This window comes from Macaca fascicularis, chromosome 8, assembly GCF_037993035.2.
Source record: "Macaca fascicularis isolate 582-1 chromosome 8, T2T-MFA8v1.1".
Taxonomy (NCBI): domain Eukaryota; kingdom Metazoa; phylum Chordata; class Mammalia; order Primates; family Cercopithecidae; genus Macaca; species Macaca fascicularis.
This window is the reverse complement of record NC_088382.1, coordinates 140956105-140979743: the sequence shown is the minus strand read 5'-3', so window position 1 is coordinate 140979743 and position 23639 is coordinate 140956105. Positions and strand designations below refer to the sequence as shown.

At 36.0% G+C, this 23639-nt stretch overlaps 1 long non-coding RNA gene across 1 annotated transcript in view; it reads right to left on the bottom strand.

The window, feature by feature from the left end:
• The window catches only part of LOC107130697 (uncharacterized), a 276412-nt gene that overhangs the window by 4289 nt on the left and 248484 nt on the right, over nt 1-23639 (bottom strand). Inside the window, exon 4 of the long non-coding RNA XR_012416642.1 lies at nt 14616-14685. This is a non-coding gene — a long non-coding RNA (uncharacterized lncRNA). The remainder of the gene's footprint in view (nt 1-14615; nt 14686-23639) is intronic.

Genomic DNA, 23639 nt, shown 5'->3' with positions numbered 1-23639 from the left:
CAATGGAGACATGGAGTTCTCAGAAGAAGCACCTTGGTGAGATGCCTTTAACAATTTTAATATTGTAATTGTGTTTCTCTTCCTTTTTGTGCTTAATATAATCAAGAAAGTAAACTTATTCATCAAGTAATTCACAAGCCACATTTTTAAGAGTTCAAGTGGAGCCTAATTGAAATTATTTTTGCTGGGGAGTTAGGAAACTAAGTTAGTTATAGCCCTTGGTTTGGACAAGCCAGGTTTCCTCTTGTGCACTTTTGGACTCACCATATAGATAGCTCTTCACTCAAAGACTGAAGACATAGAAGTGGGTGATATCCAAGTTCTCAGTAGGTAACATAACAACTAATCTATCATAAGTGTCCAATAATGGCTGAGTAAATGAACAAATAAATGTTCTTTCCAGCTCTAAGATTTTATTATTGGCATTACAACTCCCTTTCCTGTTAAGAAACATGGGCAGGACTGGGGTGAAACCACATCAGCAATTGCAGCTCTTTTTCCTTTTTTCCTAGTGGCTTGCCTGTAGAGACACTTAATTATTTATACTGCCTTTAGGAAGTGCAACTGGGCTCTGCTGCTGTGGATGCGTTTCTGTTATTATTAGTCTCAGAGCTATTTCTTATTTCCTCCAGCACAATGAAGGTGGTGAAATAAGTAACAACACTTCCTTTTCCAAAGCCGCTGAAGTGCTCAGCTCAGCAGTAGTCAGACTCCTCCAGCATTTAATGAGAACTATGGAAGACCTAATTTCCTTTGTTGTCCTCAGTTCTCTTGACCTCAGATAATCAGATAAGCAGCAACACAAGAGGACCAGTGAGCTATTTCAATGGTTTCTCTCCAACATTTTTCTGTGCATGTGCAATCTGAGCATGCCTATGATTTGTTGTTGTTGTTGTTGGTTAGCCTTTTCTCAAAACTGACTATGCTGTAGCATTCTATTTCTTTTCTGGAAAAAAAAAAAAAAAATCAGCACCTGCTGGATATTTGTTGCTATAGGGCTAGGAATCTTCCTTTTGTTACTTCCTTCTTTCTTCTTTCCCTACCCTTTTTCTCTAAAACTTTTGTTCCGCCATTTTCTTATTTTCTTTTGATCAGAATACCAATTTAAATTATGAAATACACTAAGGCCTCAAAATTGATTAATAAATGTTTACTTCATGGTTCAATGCTATGCACAGTGTTTTCAAAGGTTAGACCACACAGTCCCTGTAATGGAGATAAATGTACTCCAGTTTAAAAGGAAATGTTGACATATCTGCTATTCAGTTGCAGTGATCATTATTTGATAAAACATTTAATTTACCCACTATCTGTTGAGAACAAAATTCCACATTGACACTAATTGTAAATGGTTGGCACTCTATAGGTTCACAGTTTAGGGAAAGAGGTTTACATATAAGTGTATTCTGTTTGCAAAGTTGACAGACACAAGTGTAGATGTGTAAAACAACGTGGGTAGTGAGAGTGAAAAATATTTTATCACAGTTAGATCTTGAGTTAGAATGTGAAGCAAGGACATAGTTTCAACAGGCAGGTATGAGCTTGTGAATTTTCAGGGACAGACTAGCTTAAAAAAATACCAGCGTGATAGGCATATAAGGAAGGTTTTTGAAAAGACAGATCATTCATGAACACATGTGTTTGTAGCAAGTCCTGCATTGGCAAAAGTGAGCAAGGCCCAGAAGATGCAACATTCAGGCTGAGCAGTATGTACGGGAGTAAAGAGGAGTTGGTATTTCCTGAGCACTCACTGTGTGTTGTCTTTATTTAAGACTAAGGAAAGTGATATGTGGGGTTTATGTGATTTAGCTAAGGTCACAAAGTTAGTGCTTGAAGCATAATTCAAGCACAGCTTATTCTTTTTGTAAAGACTATAACTAAAAGTGTGTGTGCTAGCACTAAATGTATATAACTAGTTACTTACAATGATTGACTTTTAGGAGCAAAAATAAGGAATTATGTACAACCATACATACCTGTCTATGCACAGCAGATACTGAACTGAATTAACTATCTGGCCAGTTAAGGAACAAGCTTGATCACGCTCTGTCTCCCTCAGTATCCTAGATTCAACTACCTGAAATCACCAGTGAATGAGATGTTTGAAGGCCTGTACTATTTACATAATTGAGATCTTGCTTTTAGTGAGAAAACTGACATTAGTAGATTCAGTGTGTTCCATAAAAGCAGAGGTAGGCTCCAGTGCAACCCTCAATTCCACGAGCCCTTATAAAGGTCAGGGAGGAGGAGCACATCCAGCATCAGGAGGCAGGCTGACCTGAAACAGAATGGAAGGCTGGGAGCTATGGAGGATCTTCAGCAACTGTTGTAAATGCTACTAGTGCTTGCGGTTTACCATGATTTGTTCCCTTCCGTATGGGTATAGGTAGGAAACACTGACTTCCAGAGATACAAGGATTAGGCTCCAAAGGCAACACTTAGCTGGAGTTTAGAGACAAGAATTAAGTCTTAAAAATGGTGACAGAAAAGGAAATCATCAGATTAGGAAATGAAAAAACAAGTCTCTTGTTTGGTGAAGAATTCCTCAGTTGGAGAAAACAATCCCAAGAATTAGGAATCTGGAAATTAGGCCCAAAACAGACTAATAGCTAAAGAAGGACTGATTTCAGTAGTACCTAAAAACAAGGCCCCTGAAATCTCCATCTTAACTGATAGTGTTTGGTATAGGAACAGACGACCACATGTCTTTAGCTGCAGGGATGAGAAAGAGCTAAGAACCCTACAGGGTCTGATATTAACAAAAAGAAAAATTTTTCTTAAGCATATTTTTGGCCAAGTTGATATTAGTGGTTTTGAAGATGAATGATTACTATTTATCATAACCCCATGCATGGGAGTTCCAATTTTAGCTCCAAAATGTAAGAGCTTTGAAGTTCTTACTCCCAAGCCTACAATAAGAAAAAGCTGAAAATTCTGAAAAATGACTTTTGTTTTATGCTAGTTATCAGAAAACTGAGGTCACAGGGAAAATTGCAATCTGAAATCTAGAGACAGGTACAATCAGAAAAATACAGCAACACTGGAGCAGAATGTAATGGAGCCATATACCCTGTAAAGATACTGAAATTGCAATTTTAGCAAACTGATGGAGGCTAACTGTGTAATAGCATGAGAGGGAGAGTCTTTTGGGGACCACAGTTTTAGGAAATCCCATACGTGCATGGGCTCTATCTCAAGGAATCCTATCATATCCTCAAAGTAAAGATCCAAGAAAGACCCTTTCCTGACTGTGGCATAGAATGGGGAAGAATCAAAATTGTGAAACATACCTAGAGTGTTCTCCATAACAAAGAGCTGCCTTCCAGAAGAAGAGAATGTGTAAAGACGCATTGCAGTTTAAGAAAAGGCATTTTTCTCAATCCAATCCACTCTTCTCTTCCTGTCTCACACGTGAAGGGAAAAATATGGCCAACAGGTTTTGGGGGCTTCAAGGAAATAAAGTGGAAATGTTGCAGCTAGAAAGAAGGGGAGGAAATGCTACACCATTTGAGAAACACATAGGAAGGTCTCAGCCCTAAGACACATGTCCAATAAATGACTGAGATATAATTACAAGATTATAGAACTGTGAGAAACTTTGGAATACCAAAAGGAAAAGAAAGACAGAATCAAACAGAAAAAAATATTTGAAGTAATAGTGCAAAGAGCTTTCCAAAATGAATGAAAGACATCAAATCACAGATACAAAAAGTTTAGAGAACCCCAAGCATTGAAGTAATAATAGCAAAGAGCTTTCCGAAATTAAAGGCAACAATGAAAGACAAAATAACAAAATAACAAAGAGCTTTCCAAAATGAATGAAAGACATCAAATCACAGATACAAAAAGTTTAGAGAACCCCAAGCATTGAAGTAATAATAGCAAAGAGCTTTCCGAAATTAAAGGCAACAATGAAAGACAAAATAACAAAATAACAAAGAGCTTTCCAAAATTAATGATAGACACCAAATCACAGATACAGAAAGTTTAGAGAACCCCAAGCATAATAAATACAAAAAGCAACAACAGCAGCAATGAAACAAACACCACCACCAACAACAAATATATACCCTTCTTATCATATTCATAGTGCAGAAAATCAAAGTCAAGAGTGTCATGCCATCTGTGTGAAGAGACCACCAACAGGCTTTGTGTGAGCAATAAAGCTTTTTAATCACCTGGGTGCAGGTGGGCTGAGTCTGAAAAGAGAGTCAGCAAAGAGAGTTGGGGTGGGGCAGTTTTATAGCATTTGGGTAGGTAGTGGAAAATTACAGTCAAAGGAGATTGTTCTCTTGCAGGCAGGGGCTGAGGGTGGGGGTCACAAGGTGCTCGGTGGGGGGGTTCCTGAGATTCATTGTTCGAGAGAAGGAATTTCACAAGCTAATATCATCAGTTAAGGCAGGAACTGGTCATTTTCACTTGATTTGTGATTCTTCCGTTGCTTCAGGCCATCTGGATGTATACCTGCAGGCTTGGACTCAGAGGCCTTACAAAGAGAACACCTTGAAAGAAGTCAGAGAAATTAAATACCTACTGATCAGGAATAGGAATAGGAATAGCAGACTTTTTGTCAAAAACAATGCAAGCGAAAACAAAGTGGAGTGAAATATTTAAAGTGTTGAAAGGAAACAAAACACCAGCCTAGAGTTCTATATCCAGTGAAAATTATCCTTCCAAAGTTAAAGAGAAATAATAACTTTATCTGACAAAAGCTGAGTGTACTTGTAACCAGCAGATCTGCTGTGCATGACATTTAAAAGATCTTTGGAGGGGAACATCACACACTGGGGCCTGTTGGTGGGTGAGGGGCTAGAGGAGGGATAGCATTAGGAGAAATACCTAATGCAAATGATGAGTTGATGGGTGCAGTAAACCAACATGGCACATGTGTACCTATGTAACAAACCTGCACATTATGCAATGTACCCTAGAACTTAAAGTATAATAATAATAATAATAATAATAAAAGATCTTTGAGCAGGAGAGAAATGATGTCAGAAAATTGGACTTACATAAAGAAAGGCAGGGCATCAGAGAAAGAATAAATGAAGGTAAAATAAAATATTTCATTTTTTGGTTTTAATTGCTATGAAAGGTAACTTTGTTTAAAGCAATAATAGTAACAATGCATTAGGTTATAATAACATAAATAAGTAAAAGAAATGAAGCAATTCACAAAGGACAGGAGGGAAGGATTGAGAATATTATTATGAGGCACTTACATTACATGTGAGGTGATGTTATGTTATTTGAAGTTAAATTTAGATTAGTTAGAAATGTATATTGGAAACTTTAGGAAAAGTAGTAAGTTTTTTGTTAGTACCATTACTGATATGCTGAAGGAAGAGATAAAATGGAATTACATAAAATGCTCAATTAAAGCGAGACCAAAAAAAAAAAAAGGAAAAGGTAAAGTGCAACAAATAGGAAACAGCTACAAATATGGTAGATATTAATGCAGCTATATCAATAATTACTTTAAATGTGGCTGTCACATTACACCAATTAAAAGACATATATTGTCAGAGTGGATAAAAAAAGAACAACAACCCAATTATATGTGATCTACAAGAAACCTACTTTAAATATAAAGATTCATGTTAAAAGTAAATGGTTTGTATCATGGAGGAAAGGATGCTGAGTTTTATCAAATCCTTTTTCTGCATCTGTTGAGATGATCATACAGTTTTTGTCTTTAATTTTCTGTTTATGTGATGAATCATATTTATTGATTTTTGTAGGTTGAAGCATTCTTTCCTCCCTGGAATAGAGCTCACTTCATCATGAGTTTGATCTTGATTTTTTTGATATGCTGGTGGACTTGGTTGCTAGTATTTTGTTGAGAATTTTTGCATCTATGTTCATCAAGGATATTGATTTTAGGGTTTTTTTTGTTGTTGTTATATCATTGTCTTGGATGATACTGGCTTCCTAGAATGAATTAGAAGTAATTCCCTCTTCCTGAATTTTTTGAAATAGTTTCAGAAGGTACCAGTTCTTCATTGTACATTTGATAGAACTTATGCTGTGAATACATCTGGTCCTGGGCTTTATTTTGTTGGGAGATTTTTATTACTAATTCAATCTCAATACTATTTATTGGTTTGTTCAGGATTTCTATTTGTTCCTGGTTCAATCTTGGCATTTGTATGTTTCCAAGAATTTATCCATTTCTTTTAGGTTTTCTAGTTTGTGAATGTATAGTTGTGAAGTCTTTGATAATCTTTTGTATTTCTGTGATATATGTTGTAATGTTTTCTTTTTCATTTCTGATTGTGTTTATTTGGATCTTCTCTTTGCTTTTCTTGGTTAGTCCAGCTAGTGAGTTATCAATTTTATCTTTTTTTTTTTTTTTTGAGATAGAGTCTTGCTCTATCACCCAGGCTGGAATGCAGTGGCATGATCTCAGCTCACTGCAAGCTCCACCTCCTGGGTTCATGCCGTTCTCCTGCCTCAGGCTCCCTAGTAGCTGAGACTACAGGCGCCCACCACCACACTCAGCTAATTTTTTGTGTTTTTAGTAGAGATGGGGCTTCACCATGTTAGCCAGGATGGTCTCGATCTCCTGACCCTGTGATCCACTCACTTTGGCCTTCCAAAGTGCTGAGATTACAGGCGTGAGCCACTGTGCCTGGCCAATTTTGTTTATCTTTTTAAAGAATCAACTATTGGTTTCACAAATCCTTGCATTATTTCCTTGGTCTCATTTTCATTTAGTTCCACTCTGATCTTTGTTATTTCTTTTCTACTGCTAGCTTTGGATTTGATTCATTTTTGTTTGTCTAGTTCCTTGAGGTGTGACATTAGGCTGTTAATTTGTAATCTTTCTGTGTTTTCCATGTAGGCATCACAAAATGCTATAAACTTTTCACTTGGTACTGCTTTTGCTGTATCCTAAATATTTTGGTATGTTATGCTTTCATTTCATTCAATAATTAAAAATTATTTTAAGTTCCATATTAATTTCATCATTGACTCAATGGTCATTCAGGGAATGTTTTTAAATTTCACTGTTTTTATATCATTTCTACAGTTCCTTTTGGTATTGCCTTCTAGGCATAGAAGGAACATATCTCAACATAATAAAGGCCATACACAATAAACCGTCAGCCAACATCACACTGAATGGGTAAAAGTTGAAAGAATTCCCCCTAAAAACTAAAACAAGATAAGGACGTCCTTATCTTGTTTGGTCAATTTCATTACTCCCATTCAACATAGTCCTGAAAGTCCTAGCCAGAGCAATCAGGTAAGGGAAATAAATAAAAGATAACCAAATTGGAAACAGAGAAAGTCAAATGATCTCTATTTGCTGACAATGTGATCTTACATTTAAAAAACCCTAAAGACTCCACCAAAATATCTTAGATTTGATTTTAAAAATTCAGTAAGTTTTCAGGATATAGAACCAACATACAAATATTAGTAGAATTTTTACACACCAATAACTATAAAGCTTAAAATCAAATAAAGAAGATAATTCTGTTTTTAACCACAACAACAACAACAACAAAAATATCTAGAAACCAAGATGGTTAAAGATCTACAAGGAAAAATACAAAACATTGATGAAGGAAATTGTAGATGACGCAAACGAATGGTAAAATATCCCATGCTTATGGGACGGAAGAATTGCTATCGTTACATGATCATTGTGGCTTTGATTTGTATTTTTCTAGTGATCACTGATACTGAGCTTTTTAAAATATGCTTGTTGTCTGCATGTCTGTCTTCTTTTGAGAAATTTCTGTTCGTGCTCTTTGTCTGCTTTTTAATGGAGTTGTTTGTTTTTCTCTTGTAAATGTGTTAAAGTTCCTTATAGATGCTGGATATTTGATCTTTGTCAGATGCATAGCTTGCATATATTTTGTCTCATTCTGTAGGATGTCTGTGTACTCTGTTGATTGTTTTGCTGTGCAGATGCTCTTCAGTTTGATTAGATTCCACTTGTTAATTTTTGCTTTTGTTGCTATCGCTTTCGGTGTCTTTGCTGTGAAATCTTTGCCCATTCCTATGTCCAGGATGGTATTGCCTAGGTTGTCTTCCAGGGTTTTTATATTTGGGTTTTACATTTCAGTCCCTTATTGCTTGTTTTTGTCAGCTTTGTTAAAGATCAGATGGTTGTGGATATGCGACCTTATTTCTGGGCTCTCTATTCTGCTCTATTGGTCTGTATACTTGTTTTTATACCAGTACCACGCTGTTTTGGCTACTGTAGTCTGTAGCCTTGTAGTGTAGTTTGAAGTCAGGTAACAGGATGCCTTCAGCTTTGTTTTTTATTTTTCTTAGTTTTGCCTTGGCTATTTTGGGCTCTTTTTTGGTTCCATGTAAATTGTAAAATATCTTTTTCTACTTCTGTGAAGAATATCATTGGTAGTTTGACAGGAATAGCATTGAATCTGTACATTATTTTGGGTAATACGCTATTTTAGTAATACTGATCCTTTAAACTATTGTGGAAATCAGTACATTGATTCCTCAAAGAGCTAAAAGAAGAACTACCATTTGACCCAGCAATCCCAGTCCTGGATATATACCCAGAGAAATATAAATCATTCTACCATAAAGACACAGGTGTGAAAATGTTCATTGCAGCAGTATTCACATTATCAAAGACATGGAATCAACCTAAATGTTCATCAGTGACAAGTTGGATAAAGAAAATGTGGTACATATACTTCATGGAATACGATGCAGCCATAAAAAAGAATGACATCATGTCTTTTGTGGGAACATGGATGGAGCTGCTGGTTATTATCCTTAGCAAACTAATGCAAGAACAGAAAACCAGATACTGCATGTTCTCACTTACGAGTGAGAGCGAAATGATAAGAACTTATCAACACAAAGAAGGAAACAACAGACACTGGAGTCTATTTGAGAGGGGAGGGTGGGAGGTAGAAGAGGAACAGAAAATATAATTAATGAGTACTGGACTTAATACCTGGGTGAAAAAATAATATGTGCAATAAACCCCGGAGATACATGTTTACCTGTGTAACAAACCTTCACATGTACCCCCAAACCTAAAATAAAAGTTAAAAAAGAAACTAAAATGATCATCTTGTCCCAAACATCTACAGATTCAATATCATCTATATAAAAATACAAACATCAGTGTTTACAGAATTAGAAGAAAAGAATTCTAAAATTTATGTAAAACTAAAAGGAGCCTGAAGAGCCAAAGCATTCATAAGCAAAAAGAACAAAGCTGAAGGCATCACATTACCTGACTTCAAATTATAGCAGAAGGCAATAGTAACCAAAACAGCATGGTACTTGGGTAACAATAGACACATAGATCAATGGAACAGAATAGAGAACCCAGAAATAAAACCAGATATCTACAGGCAACTGATTTTTGACAAAGTTAACAAAAATATACACTGGGGAAAGGACACATTCTTTTCAATAAATCGTAGGAAAATTGGATTGCCATATGCAGAATAAAAAAAATGGACTCCTATCTTTTACGATACACAAAAACCAACCCAAGATGTATTAAAGACTTAAATTTGAGACCCAAGACTAGAAAAGTACTAGAAGAACACCAAGGGAAAACTCTTCTGGATATTGATCTAAGAAAAGAATTCATGACTAAGACCTCAAAAGCACAAACAACAAAAACAAAAATAGACAAATGGAACTTGACTTTATTATACTAAAAAGCTTCTGTACAGCAAAAGAAATAATGAACAGAGTGAACAGATAGCCAGCAGAATGGGCGAAAATATTTGCAAACTATGCATCCAATGTGGGACTAATATCTAGAATTTACAAGGAACTCAAACAACTCCAGCAACAACAGCAACAAAATAGCCCCATTGAAAAGTGGGCAAAAGCCATAAATATATATTTTTTAAAAGAAAACAAATGATCAACAAGCAAATGAAACAATTCTCAACATCATTAATCATAATGTAAAGGCAAAGTGAAACCACAATGAGATATCACTTTACACCAGTGAAAAGAGCTGTTACTAAGAAGTCAAAAACAACCTTAGTGAGGTTGCAAAGAAAAGGGTTGGTGGTAATGTAAATTAGTGCAACTTCTAAGGAAAACAGTATGGAGAGTTCTCAAAGAACTAAAAATACAACTAGCATGTAACAGCAATCCCACTACTTGATAACTACTCAAAGGAAAAGAAATAATTATATAAAATAGATACCTGTTCTTATATGTTTATCACTGTGCTGTTCACAATAGCAAAGATATGGAATCAACTTAAGTGTCCACTGAGGGATGACTGGATAAAGAAAATATTGTGTATATATATGCAATGGAATACTATTCAGCCATATAAAAGAATGAAATAATGTATTTTGCAGCAAAATGGATGGAACTGGAAGCCATTGTCTTAAGGCAAACAACTCAGAAACAGAAAGTCAAATTCTGCATGTTCTCACTTGTAAGCAGGAGCTAAATGATGTGTACACATGGACAAAAGAGTGTGGAATGATAGACATTGGAAACTCAGAAGGCTAGGGCTAGAAAGGAGGAAGGGAGATAACAGATTACTTATCAGTACAATGTACATTATTTGGGTGATGGGTACACTAAAAGTCAAGACTTCAGCACTATGCAATATATTCATATAACAAAATTACACATGTACCCCTTAAATTTATAGAAATAAACTTTTATTAAAAGGATGTTTATTATCTCATTGATTGGGAGAAAACATGTGCATATTATATACCTGATAAGGGATTTGTATCTACAATATGTACAGAGCTCTTACAAATAAGCAATAAAATAAAATATAACTCTTTTATACTTGTAAAACTGTCTATATAATGAATACCTGAAAATAGAATTCATAGAAATACAAGTTTGTAGATTTTTCATTTTGATAGGTGATACAGTTTGTGTATTCATCCCCACTCAAATCTCATGTTGAATAGTAATCCTCAATTCTGGAACTGGGGCCTAATGGGAGGTTCATAGGGGCAGATCCTTCACAAATGGCTTGGGCCATACTAAGCCAGCTCTTGCTGTGAGTTCTCCTGAGATTTTGTTGTTTATGTGTATGTGGCACCTTCCCCCCAACTCTCCCTCTTGCTCTTGCTTTTGCTATGTGACGTGTCTGCTCCCCTTTCACCTTGTACCATGATTGTAAGCTTCTGAGGTCACCCCAAAAGCTCAGCAGATATCACTACTATGCTTCCTGTAAAACCTGTAGAACCATGAACCAATTAAACCTTCTTTCTTTATAAATTACCCAGTCTCAGTTATTTCTTTACAGCAATGCAAGAACAACCTAATGAAGAAAAGTGCTACCAAGAGGGGGGCATTTCTATAAATATTTCTGAAAATGAGCAAGTAATTTTGGAACTCAGAAAAAGACAGAGGTTGGAAGAGTTTGGAGGGTTCAGAAGAAGACAGAAAGATGAGAGAAAGTCTGAAACTTCTGAGAGACTAGTTAAGTGGTTGTGACCAAATTGCTGATAGTTAGTGAAGTCTCAGATGGAAATGAAAAATATATTGGGAACTGGAGCAAAGGTCATGCCTATTATGCCTTAGCAAAGAACTTGGCTGCATTCTGTTCATGCCCTGAGGATCTGTGGAAGTTTGAACTAAACAGTGATTATTTAGAGTATCTGGCAGAGGAAATGTCTAAGCAGGAAAGAGTTCAAGATGTTGCCTGGCTGCTTCTAATGAGCTACACTCATATACGGGAGCAGAAAAATGACTTAAAGTTGGAAGTTGCATTTAAAAGGGAAGCAGAGCATAAAAGTTTGGAAAGTTTGCAGCCTGGCCATGTGGCAGAAAAAGAAAAAGTTTTTTGTGGCCACCGTGGCAGAAAAAGAAAAAGCTTTTTGGGAAAGGAATTCAAACATGCTGTGGAACAATCACTTGCTAGAGAAATTTGCATAACTAAAAGAAAGCCAAGTGCTAATATCCAAGACAATCATGGAAATGACTTCAAAGGCATTTTAGGAACCTTCACAGCAGCCCCTCCCATCACAGGCCCGGAGACTTTGAAGGGAAGAATGGTTTCCTGGGCGTGGCTTAGGGCCCCTGCTGCCCTGCACAGCCTTGGGACACCACTGCTTCTGAGATCCCAGGCCTTCCAGCTTCAGTTGGAGCTCAAAGGGCCCAGGTACACCTAGAGCTATCACTTTGGAAAATTCAAGCCATAAGCCTTGGCAACTTCCATGTATTATTAAGCCTGGGTGTGCAGAGTGCATGAATTAAGGAGACTTGACCTCGACCTAGATTTCAGAGGATGTATGAGAAACCCTGGGTGCCCAGGCAGAAGCATGCTGAAGCCACACAGAGAACCTCTAATGGGACAATGCAGAGGGAAAATGTGGGTTTGGAGCCCCCACACAGAGTCCCCCCTAGGTACTGCCTATTGGAGCTCTAGGAAAGAATCGCAGAATGATAGATCCACTGGCAGCTTACACCTTGCACCTGGAAAAGCCTCATGCACTCAATAACCTGTGAGAGCAGCCAGAGGGGCTAAACCTTGCAAAGCCACAGGGATGGAGCGGCCCCTTGCACCAGTGTGCCCTGGATGTGGGACATAGAGTCAAAGAAAATTATTTTGGCTCTTTAAGATTAATGACTGCCATGGTAGGTTTTGAACTCATGTGGGGCCCACAGCCCCTTATTTTGACTGACTTCTCCCTTTTGGAATGGCAATGTTTACCCTATACTGCCTATACCACCATTTTATCTTAGAAGTAAAGAACTTGTTTTTGGTTTTACAGGCTCATAGATGGAAGGGACTTGCCTTATCTCAGATGAGACTTTGGACTTTTGAGTTAACATTAAAACAAGTTAAGACTTTAAAGAACTATTGGGAAGGCATGATGGTATTTTTCAACACGAGAAGAACATGAGATCTGGGAGGGGCCAGAGATGAAATTATATCATTTGTATATTTATCTCCACTCAAATTTCATGTTGAAATGCAATTCTTAATGTTGGAGATAGACCTAGTGAGAGGTATTTGGATCATGAGGATTTGGATCATGAGAGTTCACATGAGACCTGGTCATTTAAACAAATGTGTGTTGCACCTCCCCGCTAAGTCACTGTCTTTTGCTCCTGCTTTTGCCATGTGATGTGTCTTCTCCCTACTTTGCCTTCCACCCTGAATAAAAGCTTCCAGAAGCCAAGCACATGCCAGCACCATGTTTACTGTACAGCCTGCAGAAACATGAGTCAATTAAACCTCTTTTCTTTATAAATTACTCAGTCTCAGGTATTTCTTTGTAGCAAGCAAGAATGGCCTAATTCAATAGACCTAACATATAATCTTCCCAAGGTGGTGTACCAACTTGCTTTCCCAGAAAAAGCATAGAAGAGGTAGAATAAGCATTTTCAAAATATTGTCCTTCTCTGTCATTGAGGCAGAAGGGTAAGAATTTCATTAAAGAGTTGTATAGTACGTTCTTCCCTGTGTACCTCTGCTAATGGGTACATTGTAGGTTGACAATAGATTTAACCTTGTAGGTTGACAATAGATTTAACCTTTAACTCTCATACATTGTCAGTGAATAATAAAAGGGGAAAGAAAGCTGACTGGTTCAACCTATATAAACATTGTACATTTAATCACCACAAAAACATTGAATGTAAAATAACTTTCTTATTTCCATTCTAAATGTGGAGAAAGTAAGATTTAGAAATATTATGATATAATGGAGGATACCTTCTAGTTAGTTAAGAAAAAGTTAAAGCCAAATACATATTCTTTAACTTTTTTCCAATGACAATACTTTATCCCTGGTATTGATACCCTAAGGCTATGTTTCTGACTATAGTAATAATGGCATCAATAATTACAGCTAACATTTATTGGAGTACTTAATATGTGCAAGATAAGTACTCAAATAAATTTGAAGTACATTATGTGAAGTTACACTGGGAAGTAAGTAATATTATTCTTATTTTGAGGTTGAGAAAATTGTGGAATAATGGTCAAATGATGAAATGACAAAATTATAGAAATGGAGAACAGAATAGTAATTACCAGGGGTTCAGAAGGGTTGAGAGCTAAAGGGAAGTAGATGTGGCTATTTGAAGACCACATGAGTAATTCTTGTATTATGGAAATGTTCTGCATCTTGACTGTACCAATGCCAATATTCCACTTGTAATTTTGCACTACAGTTTTACAACATGCTACCAGAAGTTGAAACTGGATAAATAAATACATGGGATTTCTCTGTATTATTTCTTTCAACTTCATGTGAATCAACAGTTATCTCAAAATGTTTAATTTAAAAATGTGAGACGAATAATGTCACACAATAGCAGAGTAGAAAATTTTATGATGCAATGGAGAAATTGATTCCTCCCCCAAATAAATCACTGAGCTGAAAAGAGTGATTTGGATCAATTTCACTGGAGTTCTGGAACCTGATCCAACACTTATAGCAGCCAGAGCAGTGCTCAATGGAAGGAAAGGCTGCTGATCACATGTAAGTCACCAGCGTGCTCATGCTAGAACCCACTATCATCTACCATTTCTTAGCCCCTTCAAGGTTGTGGGGTTAGCATCCCATATTTTGGAGTTGCTGTCTGGTGCCAGGACAGGCAGTGGAGACCTTCTCCTCTAAACATTTGGAGTTGTGTGTTTAGGTTGGTGTGGCACCACTTACCTGAGGAACCTGCCCAAATGCTTGCCTTTGTTTTGGTCCTCTCAGCTGAAGCAGAATTCCTGAGAAGTATCTGTCAGATTTAAGGAGACAGCATCTTTTTAATGTTCTTTCTCATTTTGGAGTTAGACATCTAAAGAACTGCTTGTCAGGCTGATCACAAATATAATAGAACAGAAACTTTAGTGGCCAAACACACTAAGGAATGCACGCTTTGCAAAAATTGTTTAGAAGAGTTACATAACTGAATTTAAAGTTAAAACTACAATATTTTTACAAGAAAGCATAAGGAAAAATCGCCATGACCTTAGATTTGGTGATGGTCTCTAAGTATGGTAATAAAACTACAAGTAATTTAAAAATGAATAAATTAGATTTCATCAAAATTTTTAAAAATTAGCATTGACACTTGGTAATGATAGAACACTATCAAGAAAACCAACAGAATGACAGAAAAAACATATATCTAAAAAGAAATTCATATCCAGAATATGTACAGAATTCCTACAACTCAATAACAAAAGAAATGACTCAATTAAAAAGTGAGCAAAAGACTTGAATAGACAGTTTTTCCAAAGAAGATATACAAATGATCAATAATCACATGAAAAAAAAGTGTTCAACATCATTAGTCATTGCAAAAATGCAAATCAAAGCCACAGTGAGATACCACCACTTCACACTCGCTAGCATGACTAGTATCAAACAAATAGAAAATTACAGGTGTTGGCAAGGATGTGGAGAAAATGTTATCTTTGTGAACTGCCGGTGAGAACATAAAATGATGCAGACTCTGGAAAATTTTGGCAATCTTCGAAATGTTCAACATAGAATAACTGTTTGACCCAGCAATTCAACCTCTACGTATATACCCAAAGTAATTGAGCAGACACTCAGGTAGTTCTATACCAGTGTTCATAGCAGTGTTATTCACAGTAGGCAAAAGGTAGAAACAACTCAAGGGTTCATCAACAAATGAAGAGATAAATTTTATATATACATATATTTACCATATTTTATATCTATTTATCTACAATAGGATGTTATTCAGCCATAAGTAGAAATAAAAGTCTAATACATAATACAACATGATGAACCTTGAAAATATGCCAAGTAAAGTAAGTCAAATACAAAAGAACAAATATTGTATGATTCTACTTTTGTGGGGTATCTAAGATAGGCAAATTCATATAGGCAGAAAGTAGAATCGAGATTACCAGGAGCTGGGGATGGGAAGAATCAAAAGTTATTGCTTAATGGCATAGAGTTTCTGTTTGGAATAATGAAAAGAATTGGAAATAGTTGTGAGCATTGCACAATATTGAATGCCACTGAATTACACAGCTAAAATAGTTAAAATGGTAAATTTTCATGATGTATATTTTACCACAATAAAAGAAGTCCTATTCCCATTAAAAAATGAGAGTGAAACAAAATATAAACCATATAAATAAACGATTATTACAAAACGTTGTTTATGGCCCAGCTGACTGTTTCTTCTCTATCTGGCTGGGCTTGTTCATTCACCTGCAGTCAGCAGAAGTTAGCTGGGCAGCCCTGCTCCCGGGTGTTTGTCAGCTGTCACGTGGGGCAATCAGGAATCTGGGCCCCATGTCTCTCATCTAATCACATGTAACCATCACTAAAAGTGTAGCTCACATTTGCTTAGGTAGTGGCTTGTCAGGATTCCAAGGCAGGAAGTAGAAGTCTGCAAGGCTTCTGGGTGTGTAGGCTCAGATCTGATGCAGTCACTACCACCACATTCTGTTAATCAAAGACGAGTGGGGAAATAGTTTGCATCTTTTGATAAGAGAAGCTTCAAAGTCACATTGAAAAACGGTGGGGAACGCGAATAAAGGTAGAGATTACTGGACGTTTCTTGCAGTCTATTAGGTTGTAAAAGCCCTACAATAAGGGACTGAATAAATGAATAATGCAAATATTGAAATAATAAACAGTAATTGTAATTTTAAAGAATATTTAATAAAATGAGAAAACAGGAATTTAATTATTAATACTAAATATATTAAAATAAATATATTAAAATATATAAATATTAAATAATGTGGAAAATATTAAACTCTATACACATATATATGTTGATGAATACATACACATTTATTTTCTATATTTGCTGAATGATAAACTTATTCCTCTTGAAACTTAGGGAAAAGTCAGCTTTCTTAATAACATTTTAAAAAATGTGCTTGTGTTTCTTTTATCCATATATTCTCGAACTTACTTGAACTTTGGAGGCAAGTTTATAAAGATCAAAAATTTTAATATGGCCTTTGTGTTATCTCTTATATGACTGACAATAAATATTAGTAATCCAGGATTAATTTAGATCCTACTATACTGGAACTGTTGAAAAGACAGTAACAATTATTTTTGGCATTCTACAATCCATCTTTATCTCAACCTTTATCTTTTAATCTAGATATCCTCTGCTGGAAGCAAAAAGCTTAAATAACTAGGGCAACAAATCAGGACCAATGTACTCTCTTGAATTTAATGGATAGCAAGAGAAGAAAAGCATTACATTCTACCTGAAGTTTATTTTTTATTGTTTACTCTTAGAGTTCACTTCCCAAATCATGCTTTATTTCATCCCTTCCATACATATTCACTGAGTTTTCACACTCCCTGTTTTTGAAGAGTTGAGAATTCAGTGGAAAGACATCTAAGTGAACAAACATAACATTTTTTGTTGTATCTGTTCATCTGCTATAATAGAAGGCAGTAGATAGTACCATATGAAACCCTCTGACTCTAACATATTTTTCATTTTGTGGAGGAGGGAGGTGTTGGAGGTAGTTTAAGAAGGTTGATTTTTAAGAATACGGATTTGAATTTATTCTTTTGCCAAATATTTATAGTCCACCTATTTTGTGCTAGCTAAGTGTGCCTAAACTGTATTAGATACTTCAAGTAGAGCAGTGGAAAAAAATTCCTCTTATTCTAGGCACATCCTACGTGAGAAAAAAAACCCGTAATGAAATAAATACATACCACTGAAAGGAGTAATAAGTGCTATGGAGAAAATAAGTGAGAGAAGAGCTGAGAGAAGACCTGGAAAGTGTGACAGGCAGAGAACAGTACCTGGGGTGATTCTGGGACATCCTTCTGCCCATCTTACTTCTACCTCCAATGCTTTGAAGATGCAAGTTCACCCTTCAGGAATCTCTCATCAGGTGACTGGACTGGAGCACTCATATTACTCTCCTTCTCTTGGAATCAAAGTTGCTTAAGACAACATGATCTTTCTCACACGTGCTTGCCAACTCACCGTAAGCCCAGGGTTGCTTAAAAATCTACATAGACCAAGTTGCTTAAAAATCTACGTAGACCAAGTAGATCACACCAATGAATGAGTTGAGTCAAGTATAAGATCTCAGAGGGGTTGTGAGGCCTAAAGTGTAATGGATAGTGTCTGTTTCCGTTAAACAAATTCAAATAAAATTTTTCAGAAATCAGTCATTTTGGGGACAGCAGGTTTTTATTCCTTCTGTAAGAAGACCCTCACTCTAGGTGACTTAATGAGGCCCGTGTCAAATTGCCAAGGGCAAGTGATATTTTAAATCAGCAAATACAGATTATGTTTGCTGGGGTCAGTTGACTCATTCTTTTGTTAATGCACTTGAGAATTTAAGAGATTAGTAGTGTCTGGATACTAAGAAATAATCTCCATTCAAATAACTCTGCAGTAAACATTTGCTTTTGTTTCCTCACTTTTCTCTTGATTTTTCTTTGGGGGAAACAATTTTTCACCATTTTGGCAGCCTGAATGGGGCCACCCATCAAGTTTACTCCCATCCCCAAATCCTAACTCCCACCCAACAAACACTGTTCCCAGGCAAGGAGTGGCCATAGATATGATCCAAGTCTAAGCTGATGCTAGCGCTCTTGATCTTAAGGCATTTTCCTTTTCTTTTTTCACTGTGGTAAAATATGTATAACATATTTGTCATGTTTACTATTTATAAATGTTTGATTTAGTGGTATTAAATACATTTACAGTGTTGGGTAACCATTGCTACTATCTATAATCAAAACATGTTTATCATCCCTAACATAAACCCTTTATTCATTAAACAATAACTCTCCATTCCTCACTGTCTCCAGATGCTGGTAACCTCTATTCTACTTTCTGTCTCTATGAAATTTGTCTACTCTAGGTACCTTATATAAGTGGAATCATACAATATTCATCCTTTTGCGTCTAGCTTATTTCACTTAGCACAATGTCTTCAGGGTTCATGAATGTTGTAACCTATATAAAAATGTTATTTCTTCTTATGGCTGAATAATATTCCATAGTGTGTATATAGCACATTTCATTTATCTGTTTATTTGTTGATGAACACTTGGGTAGTTTCTACCTTTTGGCTATTGTGAATCATGATGCTATGAATCCTGGTGGAAAAAGCTGTTGGAATTCTGATAGAAATTGTGTCAAATCTGCAGGTTGCTTTGAATAATATTCACATCTTAACAAGGTTAAGTCTTCCTATCCATGAATGTGGGGTGTCTTTCCATTTCTTAAGATCTTCCTTAATTTCTTTCAACAATATTTTACAGTTTTCAGTGTACAAGATTTTTCACTTCCCTCTTTAGATTTATTCATAAATAAATCTAAATTTAAATAATCTTTAAAATTTTAAAGATTCTATTGTAAGTAAAATTAAAAATTACTTTTTAAATTTTCTTTTTGGATTGTTCATTCGTGATATACAGAAACACAATTATTTTGTATGTGGGTCCTGTGCCCTGCAACTTTGCTTACTTCTTTATTAGCTCTAGTAGCATTCTTGTGGATTATATATATGTGTGTGTATATAACACATGTATATACATGTATACACATATACACATATATATAATTTTATCTGTGAATAGAGATAGTTTTACTTTTTTCTTTCCAACTTGAATGCCTTTTTCTCTAAAACTTTTGAATTTTAATCTAGGAAACTGAAGTTAACTAGAACTGAATTATCCCGGCAGCAATGTCCTCAAAAGATAGCCTATACTGCCTAAGTTCAGAAGAGTGACTGCAGGTCATGTGCTTCCAAAGGCTAGATTTTGTACTATTTTCTCTTTGATTCTGTTATCACTTTTTAGCAGAATTTGTTTCTGGTGCTCCTAACTGAGGAACTCTAGATGATCTACTATTCCATCCATTTTCTTTTGAGCAAACAGAACGTTTTTAAAAACTAACATAAAGGAAGATAAAATAGGGTCTAAAATTGGACTTCATGATATTAGATCCAGTTCTCTTTATTAGTACTTCTTAGTTTCAGACTACATAAGAATTCCCCTGTTAAATGGTTTAAAATGCAAATTACTAAAAGTAATCACTAGAGATTTTAGTTACTACTTTTTAACAAACAGCCTAGATGATTTTGATGTGTATGAACCACATACTACACTTTGAAAACCACCGTATGTTTTGCAGGACTGGCCTCTATAATGTATTTGCCAAACAATGATCTAGTTAACGATTGAATACCTCTAGGGTTTTGCTAAACTCTCTATACCACAACATGAATTCATGTCATTTGGGAACAACTCTTTTTAAAAAAGTAAAATAATAATAAAAAGGCTTTTGTATTTTGGCTAGCAATATACTCAGTATGAAACTGAATCACTGAGTCATAGAATTTTATGTTTGTAGAATTATAGAGATTTTTTTTCATTCTCCTTCCCTTAAAAGAAACAATTTCAAAGAATCAAATGAGCCAAACAAGACATAGGTCTTCACATAAATGCTTTCTTCTGAAATACATATTTCTTTTTGTTCTAAATAATTTAATTTCACATAAGCATTTGTACGTGTACTTGTAATGATCTCATCTCCATGGTAAAAAAGTGGTATCTTGGGTGTTGCTGGGTAGAACCCCAAATCCCAAAATAGCAATCCCCTTTTTTCTAACAGAGATCTATTTTCTTTCAGTCTTGACAACTTTTCTGTCTTGAAGAGTGAAATGATGCAGACCCCTCGATGAGGTGCTAAGCTTTACCAGCTAATGACTCGGATACCAGTGACACCAGAAGCAGGGTGCTGAGAGAGAAAATGAACGTGCTGTCGCTGTGAGAACTGTGTCAGATTGTTTTACATTTCTTAATTCCCCTTGATTCCTGGTTTTCATTCCTCCATCTGTTTCTCCATAGTGATTGGTATTTAAACTCTAAAAAGAACATGTGCTGCTGGAATAAGATGTTTTATTTAAATAAAAGGATAGATATCTGATAATGTGCATGTGAGATCTTCCAAGGTTATTAGCATTTTTCATATTAATCAGAACCTTACACTCATAGGATAAAATCATCATACCATGGTAGAATTGTTGGTATCAGCTAGATTTAAAATGGGCTTCTGGTCGGGGGAGTGGGGGTAAACCAGAGCTTTTCTGTTTGTAAAGTGCCTCAAGTTCACTTATTTGGCTGTGTGAAATAATAATCTTACAAGACAAAACAGTTTAGCGGAATGAACACAGGTTAAAGTCCAGCACACTTAACTTCAAACACTAGTTGCATAGTCTGGGTATAAAACCTGACTCCATAGACTCTATTTCTCTATTTAATTCAATTGTATTTGATTCAACATATAGTTATTGAGCACATGCACTTGAAACTGCAGAACCCTAGAGATACGATGGTGTTTGAGAGATTCCTTGCCTACCTTTACTTAGCTTAAAGTGGAGCAGGAGAATGAACAGCAACCAAAATAACACACAAAGGTCAGTTATGATATATACACATATTACACATTAGGGGAAGAATTTTGAGAATATACTACAGATTAAATAAGTAACAATGGTTACTTTCTCTTCTTTTCTTTTGAAAGAGCATGTTGAGCATGATTAGTGACATGGCAATTCAATAACATTTTCTTTCAAGTTCTGACACATTTGTTCTGAGAAAGTATAGTTCTGGAAGCCTGCAGGTACACACACGCATGTGTGTGTATTTTCTTGAGTCACTATCTTCCTCATCTTTTAACTGCACAGTTGAATTAACAAATTATTCATCTGGAAATGGATTCTTATTTTGAAACATAAAATTGCCTTCATGACTAGAAAATAAAATAAAATGAAAAAATGAACATGTGTATAGATTTGTAGTTAAATAGGAGGTGGAAGCTGGAAGTCTCCAGGTCTACCCACCTAGTTTCACTGACAGATAATCTCTATCAGAGAAGGCGCCTGCCTTCCCAAGGTCAAGGAAAAGTAAGATGCTCAGCCATGTAGAGAACTCTGATCTTTCCATTCCCAGTCCAGGGTCAATAATGTCAGTCAATGCCATGTTTTCAGAAATGCCATCTAAACCCAGAGTGAACCTCTTGAATGGGAAGCATGATTTTATCTGCAAATGCAAAACAGAGGAATGGCTTATCTTCAGCCTAATTGCCAGATGAGGTTGACTGACTCTGAACAGGCTGTTTGTCTGATAAGACTGTCAGTGCTCTAGAAAGAGCACAGATCGAGGTGTTGTCCAAGTAGTGGTAAATGCAGATCTTTGAAAACAAAGCTTGACTAAACAGAAGAACCCCAACCTCTCTTTATAGTGTTAACTAGGATAAAATGCTAGCCAAAAGCAGACTGAAGCTGAAGAAGCAGTATTTTAGCGCTTCCTCCCTATTTACCTGAGAACTTTCAGTGCTCAATTTTCCAAACCAACCAGCTCCCTTCATAGCCTCACATCTACTTGAGGTTTATATCTGGCAGAATGAAGTCCCAGAGTCCCCAGCTGTCAAAGTAGATAAGTCTTGCTAAAGAACTGAACGTCAAGATAAGGGCGTCAGAAATAAAATAATTGTCTGCAATTGGTTTACACATAGTCAACGCCTTTCTGTTTTACACAGTTACTAACTGGCAAGATCAATAAAGATAAATTTGAGTAAATCTAGAGATTTTTGAGTGGTATTAAATATGCACAAGTAGCATTTGGAGGCACTCAGGAAACAACAATAACACATTTTAAAAACCTGAGGAAAATAAAAAAAGACCAAATGTAAAATAGCACAGTGATTTGGAGCTCAAACTTTTAAAACAAGCAATTGTAAGGAGAGTAGAGAATGCTTTTGCTGGCTCTGTTTTACTCACCCACAAAGCCCCATGCCCTTAGCAGAGACTATGAGGTGCCCTCTCACCAACCCTTGTCCATCACCACTCCATTGTGCATGTTGAATACTTCCTCATTGATATGCGTTATGATGATCAACACCAAGGCTCCCTTTTCTCTCCACACTTTATATGATGAGAATTTACAATCACATACAGAGTTAAAGGAGTAGTGCATTAGTCACCTTTATCCACAGTTTCACTTTCCAAGATTTCAGTTACCCTCAGTCAACCTCAGTCTGAAAATAAACAGTTTCTAAGTATTAAATTGTAAGCTATTTTGAGTACTGTGATGAAATCCATCCTGCCTAGGTCATGAATCATTTCTTTGTCCAGTGTATCTACTCTATATACACTATCCACCCATTAGTCATCTACATGGTCTGCTCCTGAAATCCCACCATCAACATTATCATGGGTCAGTGATCCAGGATCACCTGAAGCAAATAATCCTCCTTCTGACATATCTTCAGAAGGTCAGTGGTAGCCTAATGCCTCACTCCAATGCCTATGTCATTTATCCCACTTCATCTCGTCATTAGGCATTTTATCATCTCACATCATCACAAGAAGGGTGAGTACAGTACAATTAGAAATTTTGAGAGAGACCACATTCACATGTTTTACCACAGTATACTCTTATGTTCATTCTCTTTCATTATTAGCTATTGTTGTTAATGTCTTAACTGTTCCTAATTTATAATTAAACTATCATAGGTATGTATGCTTAGAAAAAAACATAGTATATAGAGGATTTGATACTAGCCATAGTTTCAGGCATCTATGGGGGGGGGGGGTCTTAGAATGTATTTCCCATGGATAAGGGGGATTTATTGTACAGGGATTGGTAAACTATGCCTGAGAGCCAAATCCAGCCATGTGCATTCTTAAGTGCATCGTCAAT